The 15,644-nt window shown below is 41.7% G+C and overlaps 1 long non-coding RNA gene across 1 annotated transcript in view; it reads left to right on the top strand.

Moving 5' to 3' along the window:
• Positions 1-5,222, top strand: part of LOC139036546 (uncharacterized) — a 133,962-nt gene extending 128,740 nt beyond the window's left edge. Inside the window, exon 3 of the long non-coding RNA XR_011489325.1 lies at positions 3,434-5,222. This is a non-coding gene — a long non-coding RNA (uncharacterized lncRNA). The remainder of the gene's footprint in view (positions 1-3,433) is intronic.
• Positions 5,223-15,644: the final 10,422 nt, after the last annotated feature.

Below are 15,644 nucleotides of genomic sequence, written 5' to 3'. Positions count from 1 at the left end.
GCAGAGTTGAGTAGCCAGGGAAGAGATTGTCTGGGCCATAAAACCTGAAATATTTACTGTCCACCTTTATGGGAAAGGTTTGTAGACTCCCTGGCATTCAATCAAGGTGCTCTATTCACCTGGGAAATTCTCAAACCCACCCCCAGCAAGTCTGGCTTAATTGCTCCCAGTGCAGTGTGGGCAGTGCGATGTCTAAAGGCTCCTGGGCGGTGCACATGGGCTGCAGGTCCCTGGGGGGTTATGAGCCCCATTTGGTGCCCTTGCCTCCCTCCTTCCTCTGCCCCCATTTGGCCATGTGACTTTCATTTTTAGAGTTGGCGTTTGCAGCTGATTCTTGCAGCTGCTTTGGGAGCAGATTTTGATAAGAAACTTAGGATGCACAGCTGAGTACCGTGGGTTCCCCTGCCCTCAGCATATTTATATGCAAATAACCAAAAGCCTTGTTTATGAGGCTGTCTCTAAAACTGCAACGGAATTGAGAGATCTTTTTAGGTTGCTTAACCTTCTGATTTTTCCCTTTGCGTTTCTGGGCGCATTTCTACTCATCTTTCATTTTCCCTCTTGCAGCCTCCAGCCCACAGGCAGCCTTTTGCTGCCTACTTATTAATCAAAGCAGATTAAGTCTCATTTTCTTATAGCTGCATTTGCTGGCAGAGGTTGGTATTTAGTGCTTGCCAGTTTCCATAGGAAAGAGCTCATCCTTCTGTGTAGCAATAAAATAATAAATTTTTTATAAAAACATCTTGCAAGCTGAGAGGGGAAGCACATATTTGTCCAAGGTTGGAGTTTATTTGAGACTTGCCACCTGATGGCTTTCTCTTTCCCCAGGGGTAGTGAGGATTTTGCAACTATGATTGCCTTTCTCAGTGTGGATGTCTTCCAGAAGGAAGACTCAGATTCTTCTAGAGAAACATCTTTCTGTTACTGAACAGAACTTGGTCCATAGCAAAGACAATCTATTGACACTGCATTATGGTGAGAGAAAGTACAGCATTTATACAAAAGAAAAAAAAAAATCAAAACAAGATAGGAGTGTGGGCAGCTGATGCTCAAAAGACCTGAACTCCCCAGTGGCTTTCAGAGAGGATAACAGGCCGTGTGATCAACTTGGGCTTGGTTCTCTGATCGGTTGATACAGAGGTAACACGGTGATATTTCAGGAACCTCTGATCTCGGGTGGCCTCGGCCTGCAGCAGCTTGAAGCAGAACTTGGGTTCCCAGGCAGAGACTGAGGTCAGGTTGTGGTGAGAGCACTAAATCCTAGCCACTAGACCAGTGGTCAGTGACAAGGGGCCCTGGCCCTTCAGCTTGGCAGAAAAGAATTTCCACAAAGATGAAAAGTCGTGAAGCAAGTAGAGTATTTATTAAGAGGAAAAAAGAGTACAGTAGGTGTGGATAGACACATGGAATTACTCAGAGAGAGACAGTGCCTGAGTTTCACCTTCGTGGTAGTTTGAATTACTTTTATGGGGTATTTCTTCTGTATTTCCTTTGGCCAGGCATTTTGATTTACCTGGCTCACAGTCCATATTTGGTATATCTCAGGATCCTCCCATGTGTGTGCATACACCTCGTAGCCAAGTTGGATTCTGCTGCAAAGGCCTGTGGGTAGAGCATCCCTTGACATCACTCCTCTTTGACCTTCAAGGAGCCTTTCTGTGCATGTGTGGTCAGGAAGGTCTTCTGACTTGGAAAATGAGAAAATATATGATCTGGGCAGGATCCAGCCTCCTCCCTTAATTGTCTTGCTGTTCTCATCTTGGAGTTTCTGTCCACAGGGAATGAACCTCCAGTCGCTTTACCCTGGGGAGGGGGTGCATCATTGTCCTTCCTCACCTCCATGATCAACCTTCTGGCCCCATCCAGTCTGGGGTCTGCATGCTGGTGGTTAGCCTGCGCTTCACTTCTTGCACCTGAGTGAGGCACTGGGTTTGGCATCTGCAAAACCAATCAAGGACGTGGCTCAGGATATTATCTATGGCACTAGAGGAGGAATTAAAAGTTCTTGATTTTGTTTTATGGCTCAACTATTGCTCATTTATCTTTCTTGACTGTTTTCCTTTGTTTCTGCATTTTCTCACCTCTCTGATTCAATTTGCTCTTTGGAGCTCAGGGGGGAAGGTCTAGAAGACGACATTCTCTCTGTAAACAAGAGGCAGGAGACCTGGGGGGATCTGTCCCCAGGAAGGCCCTGCCAGGTCCAGCTCAGTTTCATTTCAGAGTCTCAAGGATGCTTCTCTTGTGATGGCACTATCACATTACCCTTATTCCAGCCTCGTCCCTGATTCCACCCAGAAGCATTTCCTTTGAGTCTAAGGTGGTAAAGAGATGCTCTAGGATGAGCATCGCTGATTCAACGAACATGAGTTTGAGCAAGCTCCGGGAGTTGGTGATGGACAGGGAAGCCTGGCATGCTGCAGTCCATGGGGTCACAAAGAGTCAGACACGACTGAGCAACTGAACTGAACTGAGGACGAACTGACACAGCCCCAGAAGGAAGGGGCCCTTTTGTGCCCTTTGGACAGAACAAAGCTTTAAGGCAAAGTCCTCTTTAAGACTTTTAAAATCCAGGGTGTGATTCTCAAGCTGGATCGCACTTTAGAACCATTTAGAGGTTTTTAAAAGTGCCTGTAGCCAGACCCTAGGCCCCCAGATGCTGATGTGTTGGTCTAGGGTGTAGCATGGGCAATGGTAAATTTTTCACATTTTGTTTTGAAATAATTTAGACCTTCAAAAAGATGCAAAAATGTACAAAGGATTCCTGTGTATCCTTACCCAGGTTTTCCAAATGTTTGTAAATTGTGTAACCACAGAACCATGATCAAAATGAAATTAGCACTGGTATGTGTTCAACTGATGCGTGATCTATTCTGCAAATCTGACTCAGATTTCCTCTGTCATCCCACTCATGTTCTTTTCCAGGATCCTATGTTGTATTTAGTCATTGTATCAAGAAATGTTAGTCTCCTTTAATCTGGGATAGCTCCTCCATCTCTCTCTTGACCTCAATATCTTGGAAACATACTGGCTAGTTATTCCGAAGAATGCCTCTTAATTTAGCTTTGGTCAGGGCATGTTGAAAATCCCCTTGGATAATTCTAATGTGTAACTAAGATTGGCAGGATCATTATGCTCAGTAAATTGCCCCTTAGGATCATGAGCAAACCATGGGAATGAGGACTGGAGAAGAGAGTGAGGGCCAACAGGACCTGGATTTTTTTTAAAAAACTTTTTTATTTGAAAATATTTATAAATTAAAAATTTTGTTTTTGTTTTTAACTTATTCTTAATTGGAGGATAATTGCTTTACAAATATTCTGTTGATTTCTTCCATATATCAACATGAATCAGCCATAGGTATAGGTATATCCCCTCCCTATTGAACATCCTTCCCATAAAATATTTTTTTAAAAATATTTGTTTTCATTTATAGATCTCACATGTATGGATGTAAGAGTTGGACCATAAAGAAGACTGAATGCTGAAGAATTGATGTTTTTGAGCTTTTATGTTGGAGAAGACTTGAGAGTCCTTGGATTGCAAGGAACTCAAACCAGTCAACCCTAAAGGAAATCAATCCTGAATGTTCATTAGAAGGACTGATGCTGAAGCTGAAGCTCCAATATTTTGGCCACCTGATGTGAAGAGCCAACTCATTAGAAAAGACCCTGATGCTGGGAAAGGTTGAAGGCAGGAGGAGAAGGGGATGACAGAGGATGAGATGGTTGGATGGAATCACTGCCTCAGTGGATATGAGTTTGAGCAAGCTTCAGGAGATGGTGATGGACAGGGAATCCTGGCATGCTGCAGTCCATGGGGTCACAAAGAGTCAGACATGACTGAGCAACTGAACAAGAACAAGATTTATTTGGTCGTATTGGGTCTCAGTTGCAGCATGTGAGATCTTAGTTCTCTAACCAGGAATTGAACCCAGGCCCCCCGCATTGAGAGTGTGGAGTTTTAGCCACTGGACCACCAGGTAAGTCCCTGGATCTCTCTTGTTTGGTCTCTGCCCAGTCCTTTCTCTTAGACCTCTGATATTCCATTCTCTTTTTCCTCTGCCACAGTGTGAGTGTTAGTCACTCAGTCATGTTCGGCTCTTCATGACCCCAAGGACTGTAGCTCATTTGGCTCCTCTGTGCATGGAATTCTCCAGGCAAGAATATTGGAGTGGGTAGCTGTTCCCTTCTCCAGGGGATTTTCCTGATCCAGGGATCGTACCCAGGCCTCCTGCATTGCAGGCGGATTCTTTACCATCTGAGCCACCCCGGAACCTCTTCTATATGCAAGTCCCGAGTCAAAGGCTTCACTTGGTATCAGCCCAGCTCCCTTAGACTGCACTGACGTCGATTCACTTTCAACGTTGGATCATGTCCCTGCTTTGAGTAACATACTGTGAATGTCAACGCATCCTGCTCCAAGGCCGTCATGATGGAACCTGGCCTTCCTGGGACTCCAGGTTTGCCCTCACCGTCTCCCACTCACTTGCACTGGCAGCTCTCCGGCTCTTGCCTTTACTGCTCCTTCCCCCGGATGCCCTGCCTTTGGATGGCTGCAAGGCTGGCAGCCTCGTCTCTTTCAGGCCTTCCCTCTCTGATCCTGCTCACTCCCCCGGACCCCCACGCTCTTCACACACCCCCCCACCCCCACCCCACTCCCCACGGAGAAGATCTTTGCCTGTTTTGTTCCCCTTTGTTTTTCCGGAACCTAGAGAAGTGGCTGATACATAGCAGGGATTTAATATATGAACAAATGGATGAAAGAGTGGTTGAAAAAATTTAAAAAATAGCTTCATTGCTGACAAAGAAGAGATGCGCATTTATAAGGCTGAGTGTGTTTTTTCTAAGATCTCTCTCTCTCTCTTTTACTTGACCAGCTGCCCAGACTCCCATTGTGCAGATTGCTCCTCCTTTTCTGACACTTTCCACTTTTCCAGTTCACCTGTCTCTTCTGCACTGGGAAAGATGGTCCGTGAGATGAGTCAGGCAATAATTCTCTCTCCTTTCAGCCGGAGCGGGGAGCAGATTGTCAGATACACATACTTTCTTTTTTTATCCTTGTCACAGAAGCTGTAAAGAAAGTTTGGGTACCTGATGTGACCCTGGAAAAATCTTACTGTGGTGGCGTCTGTAAGTTAGATTTCTCAGCTGGTGTCTAAGGAAGGAAGGAAGGAAACCAGATACCTCCCTTTTATAAAATAAATAACCACTGTTATTTCTGTATGCCAATCAATGTGTGTGTGTGTGTGTGTGTGTGTGTGTGTAAAGTTTACCTTTACTAAAATCCTAAGTGGTAAATAATTCTCATTTTACAAATATGACATCTGAAATTTAGCTTGTCAGCAGGTAAACAACAGGACTGATATTTAAACCCAGGTGTTTTGATGCTCCAACCAGTACCCTTAATTATCTCCAGTATTTAGCGAACTGCCTATAATTAACAAGCTAGATTTAGAAAAGGCAGAGGAACTAGAGATCAAATTGCCAACATCTGTTGGATCATAGACCAAGCAAGAGAATTCCAGAAAAACATCTGCTTCATTAACTATTTTAAAGTCTTTGACTGTGTGGATCACAATAAGCTGTGGAAAATTCTTCAACAGATGGAAATACCAGACTACTATGCCTCCCTCCCGAGAAACCTCTGTGCAGGTCAAGAAGCAACAGTTAGAATCAGACATGGAGCAATGACAGGCTCAAAATTAGGAAAGGAGTACATCAAGGCTGTATATTGTCACCCTGTTTATTTAACTTATATGCGGGGTACATCATGTGAAATGCCAAGCTGGATGAAGCACCTGGAATCAAGATTTCTGGGGGAAATATCAATAACCTCAGATCTGCAGATGACATCACTCTTATGGAAGAAAGTGAAGAGGAACTAAAGCACCTCTTGATGAAGGTGAAAGAGGAGAGTGAAAAAGCTGGCTTAAAACTCAACATTAAAAAACTAAGATCATGGCATCCAGTCCCATCACTTCATGGCAAATAGATGGGGAAACAATGGAAACAGTGACAGACTTTATTTTCTTGGGCTCCAAAATCACTGCAGATGGTGACTGCAGCCATGAAATTAAAACACACTTGCTCCTTGGAAGAAAAGCTATGACCAACCTAGATAACATATTAAGAAGCAGGACATTACTTTGTTGACAAAGGTCCCTGTAGTCAAAGCTATGGTTTCTCCAGTAGTCATGTATGGATGTGAGAGTAGGACCATGAAGAAGTCTGAGCTCCAAAGAACTGATACTTTCAAACTGTGGTGTTGGAGAAGACTCTTGAGAGTCCCTTGGACTGCAAGGAGATCAAACCAGTAAATCCTAAAGGAAAAGAAAGTGAAAGTGAAGTTGCTTAGTCATGTCTGATTCTTTGTGACCCTGTGGACTGTAGCCTACCAGGCTCCTCCGTCCGTGGGATTCTCCAGGCAAGAATACTGGAGTGGGTTGCCATTTCCTTCTCCAGGGGATCTTCCTGACCCAGGGATCGAACCCAGGTCTCCCACATTGTAGGCAGATGCTTTACCCTCTGAGCCACCAGGGAAGCCCAAATCCTAAAGGAAATCAACCCTGAATATTCATTGGAAGGATTGATGCTGAAGCTCCAATGTTTGGCCACCTGATGTAAAGAGATGACTCGTTGGAAAAGACCCTGATGCTGGGAAAGATTGGAGGCAGGAGGAGAAGGGGATGACAGAGGATGAGATGGTTGGATGCATCAGCGACTCGATGGACATGAGTTTGAGCAAGCTCCGGGAGATGGTGTAGGACAGGGAAGCCTGGCGTGTTGCAGTGTATAGGGTTGCAGAGAGTTGGACACGACTGAGTGACTGAAGAGCAACAATAAGGAAGAAGGTGGCATCTTGCAGGATTGGGGGTTGCCTCAGGACCCGGAAGAACAGATAATCTGACTTTAGAAACTGACGATTAGCTGCATACCTTCATCATCCTCCAGGTCTGTTGATTCTTCCTTGCTTCTTATGCCGACCATTTCTGTGTCCTGCCGGATGGTGGTTCTCAAAGTGTGGCTTCCGGGGAAGCAAAAGCAACAGCACCTGGGAGGTGATAGAAGTGTAAACTCTTGCCTTTCCACTCCTGACCTCATGAATGAGGATCTCTGGGGCTGGGGTCCAGGTTTGTCAACCCTCCAGGTGACATTGATGGCCACTCAGCTTTCAAAATCCCTAACACAGTCAGTGGAAGAGTCATCTCTGGCTCCAGACTTCCTGTGTTCAAATCATAGCCCTCCTGATTACCGGTTCATCAACCTTGTGAAAAATACTTAATCTCTTGGTGCTTCTGTTGGATTATCTATGAAATGGGAATATTGACAGCATCTATCTCATTGTTGTCAAGAGGAAATGAGTGAACATATACAAAGTGATTTGAACAATGAATAATATTGATATTAGCTATAAGTATCATACTCTTTCCATATTTATCAAACTTTCTGTTTGAAAAAAAAGAACAACCCCCTCCCCCCAGCTCTCCTGGATCCTTTAAAGAGGACCCAGCATCCCTGGTGCTATTGTGATGACTGCCAGGCTAGGCTGCTCGTGAGTTTTGGTTGGACTGGATGATGCCAGCACCCAGCACCAGGTAAGATGGAGCCACAGCATTTCCGTTTGCTTCAGGTAGAACTTGGATCTAGGCAGTGGCAGCAGGAGCATTTGGTCACCAAATGCTGTATTCCTGTATCTTTGGTCTCTGTAGAGTCCTGTGTACCAGCTCTGAGCTCTTCAACAGTTGTCTGCAAAATGAACAATGATTACTCAAGACAGATGAGATAGAAGGGACTGAATGCCAAAATGAACTGGAAATGGCTTCAGAGCAGAGTATTTGGAAGCTGATTGTTGTTCAGAGCACAGCCCAGCCTGGTTTGAAGGCCAGGGATGAGCAGGACCCTTCTCTGGAATGTTTCAGGAAGCTGCACTTATAACTGAGGCCCTCTCTCCTTACTGTCTGAACTAAGTGTGGTATGACTAACCTGGCTGGCTCATCCATTTTCCTGGGGATGTGGCGAGAGGGAGAGGATTGAGCAAGGAGGACTATCTATAGGAGAGAAGTGTGACAAAGCTATTCAGAGGTTTATCTGGAACATTAAACAATGAGGAATAGCCAAGAACATTTAAAAATGAAGGTGGTGGAGGCACTGAATTTTCCTTAATAGACATCAGCACATATTGTAAACTACATTAATAGTAACAAAGTGGCACTAGAGAAACCAAAGGAAGACATAGCCTAGAAAATAGGTCTTTGTATAAACATAAACTAAATGAATTTTAAAGAAATAAGCTCAAGGCAATGGGTTGCAGATGTATTATTTAATAATTGGTGCTGGGGATATTTTCAAAGTTACTTAATTAAATTACTTTTCATCAGCTAACATGTGCCAAAATAAATTTAAGGCACATTAAAGATGTAGATGTAAAAATGGATATCTAAAAAAAAAAAAAGAAAAAATATAGGTGAGCATCTGGAACAGTTCCCTGTCTCTAGGCAGAGAAAGATGTTTGCCTTTCAAAGGCTGTTCATTTTCAGACCTTGAAAAATCAGACACACACATTTCCCTTGAACCTTGTCTTCTTTTAATTTGAACAAGTGATAGAGGCCAGTCCAAGTCTCATTCGATTACATCCTTATGTTTCTAACCAAGACAGTGCAGAACAACCTTTCCTCACCACATCATTAAGCCCTCCTCCCAACATGAGTTTGCTTTGATCATCTAAAATAGCCAGACCTCATGCTCCCCCTAAGCCAGTGCAGCTCATTTGCTCTTGGGCAGTGGAAAAAGAGGGCAGCACGTATCTATGTCTCAAAAGAGGGAGTTGTTTGGCTTCCAAGGCAGAAGCAAGGTGGTCATCAAACATGTTTCCTTTTCCTGCTAGATGCTTGGCCAACCCACATTTTCCAGGAAGTAGAGCAGGGCCAGGTGACTGACTTGTGGGCAGCGAAACATGGACAGCAGGTGGCAATCTCCTCTATGCTTGGCTCCTCACAGTCTCTGTTCTCTCTCTTTGTTTCATGGTGACCTTGGAGAAAACACGCCACAGGTTAACAGCACCATAGGTGGGAGAAGCCAGGAGTGACAGGAGAAGGCTGTCACTACCTGTAGGAAAGCTGCCTAGCTTGCAAGGGGCCGAGATGCAAATGAGAAGTCAACCTTCATTGTGTTCACCCACTGGGATGGTGTTTTCTCAGAGTAGTCTAGCCAATCTTTCCTCCCGTGACCCCTGTCATCACCCACCCTTGGGTGAAAAGATGGACCACAGTAACATCAAAGCATCATACTTGCTTTGTTTGAGGCAGGATGAATGAACAGACCCTGTTTAATCTCATTCTTCTTTTCCTCTTCCTCTTTTTCTTTCTTTGAATAGAGAGTGGGCATACTTTCTGAACCAAAGGGAGTTCTCACAATAATTTTGCAAACATTTTAGCCCTCCCATTTGTTCTTATACTCGTCTTCTGCAACAGGGTACAGAGCCATTAACTTGCTTAAGACCTACAGTTTAATTTTTTCCCCTCTCTCTATTTTTTCCCCCAAAAGAAAGAAAGACAAGAAACCCAGTTAGGTGGTCATCAGTGTAATAACATGGAATTTGCCAAGGATTTCCCAGAACGAAGTATTGAGCATAATTTCTTCATTTGTTCAACAAATATTTAATGAGCACTTATCGTGTGGCAGGTATTACGTCGATGCTTGGGGTTCTTCAGTGAATAAGACAAAAAAATTCCTGCCCTTGTTGAACATCTTTTCCTCATGGAGCCAGGAGAGCTTTTCAATAGTTCCTTGTTTTAATAAGTAGTAGATTATACAGTTTATTAGAAAGTGGTGTCATGGGAAATGGGGGAAACATAGAGCCCACGAGGAGGGCCAGAGCTCTCTGCAGAATTTGAGAGGACGGTCATGATATGTATCCCTGGGGAAACTTTGAAATGACTCCAAGGAGGTGCACAAGGTACCCACATGTATATCCAGAGCAAGGGAATACTAGAAGAGCTAGGCTAGAGTTCTCAGTGAGGAGCATGGCTGGTATACTTGAGGGGTCAGTGTGGCTGGAATAGTGAAGCCCACGGGAGGAGAAGGAGGAGATGATTTTGTGTATGTATGTGGGGGGGTAAGATGGTGTGTGTGATACTATGGGAGACCCTCAAGATATTTTAAGAATTTTATTCTTTAATTTGGGAAATCAGAGCACCATTCAGCAACAAGATTTGGAAACCTAACTCAAAATTGCTTAAAAAGGGAATTTATTGGCTCACAGAACTGAGCCAGGAGAAAAGCTGCCCAAATCTCCAGCTTCACATATTCACCGAGGCATGTGAATTTCTCTCTTTCAGTAACCACATATGGTTACCATATATGGTCTTAGGGAAGCTACTTATTGGTTCAGTTTGGGTCACATGGCTCTTTCTCAATCAACCACTGAAGGCAGGAATATTAAATCCTGTAATTGGCTAGTCTGGATCCATGTCTGTCCCTTCTAGAGAGGAGAGTTGAAAGGTCAGTTTCAGAAAATGCAAAGTTTTCTACCAAACTGGAAAGCTTCATCACTTGAAGAAACAGGAATGCACAGCAAGCAAAAATAATAAATGTCAGCTACAGAAGCGATGAAAGCCAGTCCAAGGGGAAAAAGACTTGACAGCATCAAAGCATAAAAAGAAGTCTGCATGTCAGAAAATGTCCTGGTCAGACTTGCAAAACAAAGCAGAAGTAGGAGGTTACATGGAGGAAATATGACAAAGGATACCTTCATAGAGAAATAGTGCAGAAATATCTGTTGAAAAATCAAAATTCCAATGGACAGATAACCAAATATCATGAACAGATGAATTTCTCATCAGGAACTATGTACAAATAGCTGACAGAAATCTGTCCAACCTTACTAGGAAGTGAAGAAATGTTATTTAAGATAATAACAAGTCATATTTCACACTATTTTTAAGTTCCAGTGTTTGTATGACCCTAAAGATCACTGAGGGTTGTACCAAATAGAAATTCTCATTTTCTAATTGCTAGCAGTGCAGCTTTGCAAAGTAACTTGGTGATAAGTACTGAGTGTTCCTGAATCCCAGCAGTCCTCTTCTGGAATGTACCCTGATGAAGATAACAGTTTCTGACCAATAGTGTTCATTACAGTTGCATTTAGAATAGGAAAAACCATCAAGTATCATAGAATAGGGAGGTGATCATATAAACTCAGGCAAAAAGATGAAGTGATATTAGATGACTGGAAAATCCTTGCTTGACAAGAATATGCTTGTGACACAACCAAATGAAAAAAGGGGTACACCATATGATTCAATTATGAAAATGCTATGACATTAAAGAAAATTGAGAGTATTACCTGTGGTCATTCCTAGGCTTTTGATAATTTGTGTGTGCTATTTTAAAAGTTCATTCATTGTGGCTGTGCTGGGTCCTCATTGCTGTGCAGGCTTCTCTCTAGTTGTGGCAGGTGGGGGATACTCTTGGCTGCCTTGTGTGGGCTTCAGGAGTTGTGGCACCTGGGCTCAATAAATTGTGGTTCCTGGGCCCTAGAGCACAGGCTCAATAGTTGCTTTCGGCATGTGGGATCTTCCTGGAACAGGGACTGAACTGGTGTTTCCTGCATTGGCCGGCAGATTCTTTGCCACTGAACCACCAGGGAAGCCCTACACATGCTATTTTGATGAATAGACACACAAACACAGGTAGTTAGCTTGGGGGCTTTTTTGATATCTTTTCTCATATGTGCCATGAATTTGTTTTATGTAGCTTTTCTGCTTCCTGTTGCATTTTTACTTTAAAAAAATCCATTATCATTAGGTTGTTATTGGTTATATAGTTAGTATAAAATTTAATTGTACTTAAATTTCCTATGTTGCTATCCTTTTGAAATTACTTGTGATAGTTGCTGAAAATTTATGTATTTTAATGTCTCTTCAAAGAACCAATAGATTTATTTTAACATTTTGCTTGTATGTATTCCTCACTTTCTTTGGATTGTTTTCTAAAATCTAAATTTGAATGCTTTTGTTTTCTCCTTTTTTACTATTTTAAGTGATTAGAACATTTCAGACTGAATTTTCCCCAAGTATAGCTTTTAGTTTTATCCTAGATTTTGTATGTTTAGTGTTTGTTTTTATATTCTAAATAGTCCATCATTTTATTCTTGATATCCTCCTTGACAAAGTATTTAGGAAATTGCTTTTTATTTTTTTTAGCAACTCTTAAATTTTTTTAAAAAAATTTTCTATTGGCATATAGTTGATTAACAATGTTGTTCTAGTTTCAGGTATATGGCAAAGTGATTCAGTTGTACATGTATCTATTCTTTTTCAAATTCTTTTCTCAATTAGGTTATTACAGAGTATTTAGCAGAGTTCCATGTGCTATACAATAGGTCCTATTGGTTATCTATTTTAAATATAGCAATGTGTACATATCAACCCCAAACTCCCAATCTATTTCTCCTGATTTCCCCCTGGTGATCATAAGTTCATTCTCTAGTCTGTGAGTCTTTCTGTTTTAAATAAGTTCATTTGTATCTTTTTTTTTAGATTCCACATATAAGTGATATCATATATTTGTCTTTTTCTGTCTGACTTACTTAGCTTAGTAATGATAATCTCCAGGTCCATCCATGTTACTGCAAATGGCATTATTTCATTCTTTTTATGGCTGAGTAATATTCCATTGTATATATATACCACATCTGCTTCATTCATTAATCTGTCGATGGACACTTAGGTTGCTTCCCTGTCTTGACTATCGTAGTTAGTGCTGCAATGAACACTGGAGTGCATGTATCCTTTTGAACCATGTTCCTCTCTGGATGTATGCCCAGGAGTGGGATTCCCGGATCATATGGTAGTTCTATTTTTAGTGTCTCAAGGAATCTCCATGCTGTTCTTAGTAGTGACTGTACCAATCCACATTCCCACCAACAGTGTAGGAGGACTCCCTTTCCGGACATGCTGCAGTCTGTGGGGTTGCAGAGAGTCAGACATGACTTAGTAACTAAACAGCAACAATTTCTGCCTATGTTTTGCTCTAAGAATTTTATAGTTAAGGTCTTTAATCCATTTTGAGTTTATTGTTGTGTGTGGTATCAAAAAATGTTCTAATTTCATTTTTTATGGGTTTCTGTAGTTTTTCTGGCACCATTTATTGAAGAGAATGTCTTTTCTTCATTGTACAGTCTTCTTTCCTCTTAGATTAATTGACCATAGGTGTGTGGGTTTGTTTCTGGACTTTGCATGGTGTTCCATTGATCTATATTTCTGTTTTTGTGCCAGTACCACACTGTTTTAAAGATTGTAGCATTGTAGTATGGTCTAAAGTTAGGGAGCCTGATTCTCCAGCTGTTTTTCTTTTTCAAGATTGTTTGGTCTTTTGTGCTTCCATGAATAAGATTGTTTGTTCTAATTCTGTGAAAAATGCCATTGGTAATTTGACAGGGATTTCACTGAATCTGTAGAATGCCTTGAGTTGTATAGTCATTTTTGACAATATTGAGTCTTCCAATAGAAGAACATGGTATATCTTTGCATCTGTTTGTGTCATCTTCAATTTCTTTCATCAGCATCTTATAGTTTTCACAGTTCAGGTCTTTAGCCACCTTAGGTAGGTTTATTCCTAGGTATTTTATTCTTTTTGATGCAATGGTAAGTGGGATTGTTTCTAATCTTCTATTGTTAGTGTATAGGAATACAGAGATTTCTGTGTATTACTTTTGTATCCTGCAACTTTACTGAATTCACTGATGAGCTCTAGTAGTTTCTCATAGCATCTTTAGGATTTTTCTATGTATAGAATCATGGTATCTGTTTCCAGCAAGTCTTAAAAATCAGGAAACTGCATTTAAGATATTTTATCATGGTTAAAATTCAGTTTTTGTTGCTAGTTTTATTGCATAGTGATTAGAAGAAAGGCCTTCATCTACATGGGTCAGTTGGGTAGGGCACAGTAATTTTGGTGTCAAGAAGTGGCTTCAGGAAGGCATTTAAACCTCGGATCTCACTAAATATTTATCCCTAAATTAGCATTTTAAACTGAAAAAGACTGAGATACCTTTTATTGAGCAATTAAATTCTTTTCCCACGATCACCTCTAACCAGTTGGATAGAAGCTTAGAAATAAGGCAAGCTCATATTTTTGGGGGGTGTGTGTGGGAGAAAGTTGCATTATATTGCCCACCTGAGTTGAGACATAGGAATATTTGTTTCTCTCATGTAAACAAACAATTACAAATAATTCTAACTGTTCTGACGTAGCAAATATGGCGTTCAGTAGGTAAGGACATTGGGAAGGGGGATCTCCTTTGATATAAGGTAGCTGGGGAAGGCACCTCTAAGAAGTGACATCACCGCTGAGATCTCAAGGATGAACATGAATTTAGCCAGTTCTGGGAATGGATAGAAGGTCATTGTATGGCCAGTTTTGGGAGCCAGTTTGACAGATGAGACTGGAAAGTGAGATCATGCCACTCCTTGGACTTTTTATTTAAAAGCTTTAATGGCGGACATATCAGTTAGAATAGGCTAGGTTAGGCTTGGGTAATATGGTGCCCAGATCTCAAAACACAGATTTCCTTCTTACTCCTGTCACCTTCTCAGTGTAACTTGGCTGAAACTCAACTTCACATCTTCTTCACTCCAGGTTCTAGGCTGACAGTGCAGCCTATCTGAGAAGTTGCTGGTCATTTTGGTAGAGGAGAAAAATGAGCATGAATCTAAGCTTCTGCCTGAAATGACATATGCTATCTCTGCCCACATATCATTGGCTGAAGCAAGTTATATAAAGTCCAGTTTCAGTGGGGCAAGGAAGAGTTCTCCTCCCCCAGTGAAGGGAAGTGCCTGTTGGTATAATTCTCTATCCCCTTCTAAATCTATTCCTCCTGTGCACCTTACCCAAGAAATAGGGCTATACCCCTTTCTGATTTAGTCACAGATTCACTCTCTTACCAGAGAAACAACTGCTTAAAAAGATTTATACCAAGTGTTAGTATTTTGTGTGCAAATGGCAAACTGCCCATTTCTCTAAATTTTATAAAATAGTTTTCTCTCATCCTCATGGGTCCTTAGGGGCAAAATTTAAGTCAACTTCAGTAGAAAGGATTTCATATTTCCTACCCAAAGGTTGTTCATTGTTCACTTACTAAGTGGTGTCTGACTCTTTGGGACATCGTGGATGAAGCATGCCAGGCTACCCTGTCCTTCACTATCTCCCAGTCTACTGAAATTCTTATCCATTGAGTTGGTAATGCTGTCTAATCATCTGATCATCTGCCACCCTCTCCTCCTTTTGCCTTCAATCTTTCCCAGCATCAGAGTCTTTTCCAGTGAGTCATCTCTTCACATCAGGAGGCCAAAGTATTAGAGCTTCTGCTTCAGCATCAGTCCTACCAATGAATATTCAGGGTTGACTTTCTTTAGGATTGATTGGTTTGATCTTCCAGTCATAAGGAGTTGATGATCTGAGCCACAGTCAGCTCCAGGTCTTGTTTTTGCTCACTGAATAGAGCTTCTCCATCTTCAACTGCAAATAATATAATCAATCTGATTTTAGTAGAAAGGATTTCATATTTCTTACTCAGAGGTAAGGACTGTTTATTCATTTGGTGGAGAGTCTTGAGCTGGAAAAAGGGATATTTGCCTACAGTTT

The sequence above is a fragment of the Odocoileus virginianus genome, chromosome 9 (genome assembly GCF_023699985.2).
Source record: "Odocoileus virginianus isolate 20LAN1187 ecotype Illinois chromosome 9, Ovbor_1.2, whole genome shotgun sequence".
NCBI lineage: Eukaryota > Metazoa > Chordata > Mammalia > Artiodactyla > Cervidae > Odocoileus > Odocoileus virginianus.
The sequence above is the reverse complement of the archived record's forward strand: the minus strand, read 5'-3'. Positions and strand labels throughout refer to the sequence as shown.